The sequence below is a fragment of the Sarcophilus harrisii genome, chromosome 6, assembly GCF_902635505.1.
Source record: "Sarcophilus harrisii chromosome 6, mSarHar1.11, whole genome shotgun sequence".
Taxonomy (NCBI): Eukaryota; Metazoa; Chordata; class Mammalia; order Dasyuromorphia; family Dasyuridae; genus Sarcophilus; species Sarcophilus harrisii.
In genome coordinates, this window is record NC_045431.1 from 28042841 (window position 1) to 28050007 (window position 7167).

Consider the following 7167-nt stretch of genomic DNA (forward strand, 5'->3'; position numbering starts at 1 on the left):
GAAAAAAAAAAAGAACTTTTGAAAAGAAAACACTCAACGATCAGCTTTCAGATTTCACTTAGTGTTTAGCCATAATGGATTTGAGATTTTCAGGGAAGAGACAAACTAAATTACATGATCCCATGCTTTTCTCTTGGAATTCCTTGCTTCTGTCTGTTGCCATATTGGGCAAACGTCTGTGTTTTTAGCAAGATGGACTCTCTTTTCTCTATAAATGTCAGCAGGATGCCTCCTACAATCCCACTGATTGTCTAGCAGGTTCGTTTCCAAGTCAGTGTAACATACTTCTCATCCTTTCGGCACTCCGTGAAATATAAATGATGTTTGTTGGCATCTACTTCACACAGTTGTTTTGAGGGTCAACAGGGATAAAGTATGTAAAATGCTTTTTAAACTTGAAACACTACTTAAATTTTAGCTGTAGTTATTATTTTAATAAAATAGTATCCTATTCGATAGATAAATAAGGCTGTTGTCTGCTATATGTACTGATACAGCTTGTCCTTTCCAAGTACAGCCTGTTGAACGTGGAGTGCTCTGAATTGCATCCTTTCAAGGCCATCTGAAATCTCTGGACCCAGCAGGGATTCCTGGGGCAAGCTGACTCACTCTAATCATTGCCTGTTTGATCAGCTCCCCGTGGCTCCATGGGTACACAGCTTCTGCTGCTCAGCACTGTGGCTCCCCAATTTTGTTCCCCTTCACTCTTCTTAGCAGAGTCCAACAGGGGCTCAGAGTCTGGATATAGTCCTGAATGTGTCCCAGTATCCTCAATGCCTTTTACTTGTTCCAGCTCTCAAGTGCCCATAGCCTCTTCCTTCTCTCTCTTCTCATTCCCTACTCTTGCAAAAGGGTCTAATAAAATCATTAAAATCTGAAGCATCAGTGACTAATATACAGTTTAGTCTTCGTGGTTTCCTGGTGCCATCTGTGTCTTCACTAGAGATGAAGTCTAAAAAAGCTTGGAGTGGGATTTCTCCTTGTAGGATGGGGGGAGATAGTACATGACTTGAACATAGTTTGTGATTAATTGGTAATTATTTTTATTGTTGTAATTGAAGACAGGAAATTCAGGCAATGAGAAAATAAGAGAAATCTGTGGAGAAAAGGGTCATAGAAGGATCTTTCTATCACCTTCTTTTCTATAGTAAATGTAAAATCAAAGTATCATTGAATATATAACAGAATGTGATAAAAGGCTCATGCATCCAGAGCCAAGGGGTACCTCAAAGGTCAATTAATCTAATTCCTTCCTTTTGCAGATGAGAGAACAGAAGCTTGGGGAAGGTTCCTCCTATGTTACCATGAAAGTGCTACATGTCAGAGGCAGGTTTAGAAACTAGCACCTTGGCTCGACTCCAGAGCCCTTGCTTTTTCTACTGACCTAGAAGAGAAATAAGCACTCAGAGAATCATGATGCATATTAACAAAAAAACAAAAAAATTAAAACAGAATTCAGTAACAACGTATAACTTTGGTTAAGCTTGATTATGAAGCTAAGATTTAAACATCATTAAGCCATGAATCAGTTTTGAAGTGCTGCCAATTAAGCCTTTTGCATTTCACTTAGCCCTGAACTAACCACACTGTGTCAAAAAAAAAAAAAAAATGCCATTGAAATGACCAAAGACTTCCCTTTGGTGGCCCATTCTCCAGTGCAGAAGTTTCCCTGTCTGTCAGACTACAACAAATAGTATGTGGGAGATGCTCTCTCTACCTGTTGTATACCTCCTTCAAAGTCACAAAGTCACACACTGAAGCAAAGGAAACAAGAAAAGCAGTAGCCTCCAAAAAACCTGAAGCAAATTGGAATAGTTGCCATGAGGGTGAGGGGAGATTTGCGATGGAGTAGACAGAGTAGAAAAATACTCTGTCCTCTTCCATTCCTCAATGGAGTGACATCTTGCCACCTGAAGCATCCCAGACAAGAGATCAGGAGGAAGCTAACTTTTCTTTTGTTAGATAGTATCCCTCCACCTCTGCTGCTGTCACAGGACAGGGAGAGAACTGATGGATAGTTCAGGATTTACTATAGCAGTCCATGCTAAGTCCTTTCAGTGCCAGGCCATTGCATGTCCAGTAATAGTCAAGAACTTCAAGGAGTGAACCATTAAGTCGACATGTCTCATAAATCCCTCGAAGTTTCCAGAAAAGTTAAGGTCAATAGTTACTACCACTGACCAAGAGAAGAGACCTCTCTCTCCTCCCCCCTTTCTTCAGCTCTTTTGCAGAAGTAGGGGTCCATAGGACTGGTAACATCAGACTTTTAAAAGTATTAGTTTTGCTGTACTGTTTTTTCATTCCTTATTCTTTTTTCTTCTTTATTATATGGGATGATTCTCTAGAAGGAATTTAATGGGAATTCAGGTAATATTAAAACAACAGATTAAAACAAAAATTATTTTTTAAAAAAATATTTAATTGATGTATATTTATTGATGTATATTAAAATCAGACTTCAGTAATTACAAGTGATAATCATTCTTATTTTTAAAAAAAGATGTAAGATAAGGGTTTCTTTTTAAAATAATGATTTTATAAGATATTCTTGAGAAAAATTACTTGTCCTTTCCATGGTATCATGGGAGAAGTGTCCCTTCTATATTTTTTTTGCCTCACTATTTTTTCCCCTACTAACATACTCAGGTATTGGTCGGCTTGTTCCTCTTTCCCATTATGACAGAATTTTGTTCCATCTGCTCTATGAAATAATATTCCTGGGGAAGAGGACTGAAAGAAAAAAAGAGAGAAAAAGAGGAGAAAGGAGAAAAAAATCTTCAAATACCAGCATCTCACTCTTCAATAGGTGTCTCTGGGAAAGTTTACCAGGGGAAATGGATCAGTGAAGTCATCAGAAAGATGAAAAATGTAAAGTAGTAGGTTCAAAAGACTTTATCACATTTGTTCATTTTAAGGTTCCTCTATGAACACTTCCTTATAACAGAGAAAAATTTAAGCAAAATCAAGTGATAACAGTAATTCCATCTGATGATGTGTGCTACATTCTATACTTATAATCTCCATGCCCACCAAAAGGAACCATCTAAGGTAAGCTTTACTATTTGTTCTCCAGGAGCAAGAATGAGCATTCTGAATTCAGCCTCTTTGGGGAATCCTTTTCATTTACATTATTATAGTCATTGATTATGTTGTTTTTTTGGTTCTTCTTACTTAAATTTATATCAATTAATACAAATCTTCCTCTGTGATTGATTGTGAATTCCTCATATCAATCATTTCTTAGGACACAAGAATTGTAATTTTTGTAAACTTCACTTAAGAAAGTAGAAAATAATATGAATATTTTAAACCTTAGTTAAAAAACCCAAATAAATAAAAGAAATTTTATAAAAGAAATAATAAAAAAAATCATTAGAATAACCTAATCTTGAAGCTTTTGTACATATGATAGTATGAGCTCAGTTTTAAGTAGGTAAGAATCTCTTAAAAAATAAACTATTTCCCTCCTCCCTCCTCCCTCTCATCATCCATCCCAGCCCTCCTCCACCCAGTAATGATTCAGGTAACAATTAAGTCTCTGTTTTCAACTTCATTTTGTTTATATGGAAATGGACTAAAAATAAAAATTCAAATAGCAAAAGGACCTCTTGAATCACTGAGGTATTTTTAAATGATAGTACTTTCACATTAGTGTTGGGCAAAGGCCAATTGCTTCTGAAACCCTTTTTTCTGCCCATTTAACTACATATCCCAAGGATGAGGGCTCTGCTCTCAGTGCTCTCTCTCCAGCTCTTCCTGCCTTTTCTTGTGGGCTTCCATCAGCAGAGGATAACTATCTGTTCAAGGCTAGGACAAAGCCTGACTTATGTATCCAGTGCCTAATCCTTTTAAAATCCCTTTAATACTTGGCCATCCAAGGGACTCCTTAACTGATTCATATCTTTCCAAACTTGCTAGATTTCTTTCTTCTAGGTTATGGTCGATTCATCTTCAAAGAATGGCCAACTCTGGAGATTGAAACACCCACTGGATGCTGCATGGACCAGCTCCTGTCCCTTCTAACTCATCACTCCTCCAAGTGGTTCCCTACAGGCAGACTCAGCTCTACCCCCACTCCCAGCAAAAGCAGCTTCAGAAAATGAGATCATCTCCTTGTGCCCCCCAAATTGGGGGCCCCCTTTGTGTGAGAGGGAGATTGAATGATGGGGTGAATGGACTCCAGCAAAACAATACGCGGTGTCTGAGTAGGTGCCAGTGAGAAACAAGCTGGTTCTGCAGAATTATCTTGAATTGACATTATCTTGTGCAAACAGAGCCAGCCTGTATTGATGCCCACTGTTGTGCCCTGGTAATCAACACTGTCTTGTATCCCTACAGTGTCACCAAACATTAGCTTGAGTTTTTCTCCCTGGTTCCTGTAATACTTCCTCCCCCACAGACCACTTCCAGCTTCTGGGGCACTTACGTTTATCTCTGGATTTTTCTATTACTTATTTTTAATTTCTGGATCTTTGGATTTGGCCTCTAAAGAATTTTAGCATCAGTTCTAAGACCGCCTTACATTAAGGGATGACCAAAAGATTCCTTTAATAATTAAAAAAGAGGGTGGAATGATGTGGTAAAACCATTGTCAGGAATGATGTGAACGCTAACCAAATCCATCTTGTTTCCATCATCAACCTTATCCTACACAAAGTGAGACCCAATTCCTGAGACTGTCTTGTCACAAAATCAAATAAGCTCTTCCCTGAGCAGGTGCACTAGACACATTCTCACCCTACAAATAACTTTTGGAACTGAAGCAACCTCATTGTCCTGTATTAGCAAATCCCACTTCCTCCTGCCCCATCATGCAGTTGGTGATGTAGATATAATGTGCATGTGAGATTATTTTTGACTAGGATCTTCCCTAACTCCTCCCTAACTTTCTAGACCCTTCTCTTATTTCCCCTCTGACCTTTGAAGAGCCCCCTTCACTCATAACTCTCTGCTTAATCATCTTAAATAGCCAGTGAGACTTTTCATGACAATAAAGAGCCCTTGTGACTATGAAAAAAAAAGTGAATGGAAGTCACTTCAACTTTTTGTTCAATTAGATAAGCATTTATTAGTAAGCATCTACTATGTTCATTTAATAAACATTCACTAAGTACCTACTAGTGCTAATTGTATGGGGGATAGAACATTGTGCTAACTGATGAAAAAAGGTGAACATCTCTGCCCTCAAGGAACTGACAATCTTCTGGAGCAGGGCAGCCATGTCAACCACTTGCCCATTCTGTTCATAGCACCCCTGAATGCAGCCCAAACCTGATTAAAATGTAATTGGGAAATATTTAATATAATAAATAAAAATGCAATAACAACTAAATAAGATCACATTTTAAAACTAAGTCTAAATCTAAGCCCATTTCTATTTGAGTTTGATACCACTAATGTGGTAGATAGACTTGGTTCAAAGTCTTGCCTCTGATGTATACTGACTGTGTGACCTTGAGTGCATCATTTAACATCTCCATTCCTTAGGAAACTCTATAAAACACCAAGTTGCAGGATAATTGGAATCTGCATTGGTACAGGGTTTTCCTTATTGGGAATCCTCTACACCAATGAAATCACAAGTCTGGGCAAAAAAATATACATGTATTTAAAAATGTTTGTATTTTCTGGTGCTTGTCAAGTTGAAAATAATAAAGATTATATATATATATAATATATATATATATGTGTGTGTGTGTGTGTGTGTGTGTGTATTTAAATAAGCCTATTATGTGTTAAATATTGCACTGGATTCTGGAGATTAAAAAAACAAACATACATGTATACTTATTGTGTATCTAAGTTATATTTTAATATATTTAACATCTACTGGTCATCCTGCCATTTAGGGGAGGGGGTGGGGGGGGGGGGAAGAGGTGAAAAATTGGAACAAGAGGTTTGGCAATTGTTAATGCTGTAAAGTTACCCATCTATATATCCTGTAAATAAAAGGCTATTAAATAAAAAAAAAAAAAAAAAAAAAAACATATAGTCCCTGTCTTCAAGGAGTTTACATTATAATTGAAAGGAAAAATCACATAGAAAGATAATAAATGTAAAATATATAGCAAGTATTTTTGGAGAAGCTGGGAGAGCACTAATAAGTATGAGAATGACGAAGGGTCCTTTCTAGGAGGTAGCACTTGGGCTGAACATTGAAGGAAGCTAAGGATTACAAGTGGCCTAGTTGAGAAAGGAGACGATTCTGGGCATGAGGGTCAGCTTGAAAAAAGTATGGAGGAAAGATCTGACTGATTCATCTTGTTACTATGTGACTGCTTTTCCCATTAAGAATGATATAATCTGACATTGAGATCACAGGTTTTGAATTTTGAGTCAATTTTTATCTTGCATCATGGAACTTGACCCAGAGACCCCAGCTTTTCATTCTTCACAAAACTACTAAGAAAAAGTACTAGGCATTTTTGGTAATGATACATAATAATATGGTGGCCTTAGAAAACTCTAAACCAGATAGCATAGACGTAAAGCAGAATTTAAAATAGTGGGAAGAGTTCTGGGCCTAGAGTATTTAATGTCTTTCAACTTTACTTTCTTCCATTATAAAATGAAAAAATTGGATTAGATATTGATAATGTGATCCAGATGATTTGAAATTTTTGAACAAAGGAATAAACTACAAATTATAAACAAAAATAAAAAATTATAAAAGTATAAGGGGCTCCTTATAAAGTACTAGGTGTCTAGACCCTTAGCCTAGCATGGAAATGCTCTGCTTTCCCCAGCACCTCCCACAAGTGGGGGGGGGGGGTCCCCATAGCCCTCAAAGACAAAACAGTCTTTAAAACCTACCAGACTAAAATGAAGTCTTTTATTCCTGCTTGCTCTCTCGTAATACTCCTAGAGGCTGAAGATCACACACATTTCACCCATAGTCAGAGTGCTGGAAAATGAACTAGGAGATGGGGAAAGGAGGTGGGGAGGCGCCAAAAAGCTCCCACACACATCCTTAACCAGATGCCAAGGAATCAGGCTGGGGTCTCCATTCAGTTCTGTTTGTTCCCCTCATCCCCCTCAGACCCAGGAATTCGAGCCCTGCTGGGATGGGAACCATAGGTTCAGGCAGGAGATTGCTGCCCCCATCATGGCAGGGAAGCCTTAGGAGTTGGGGTGTCTGAGCCTGGAGCCCATGGGGGACTCTGGACT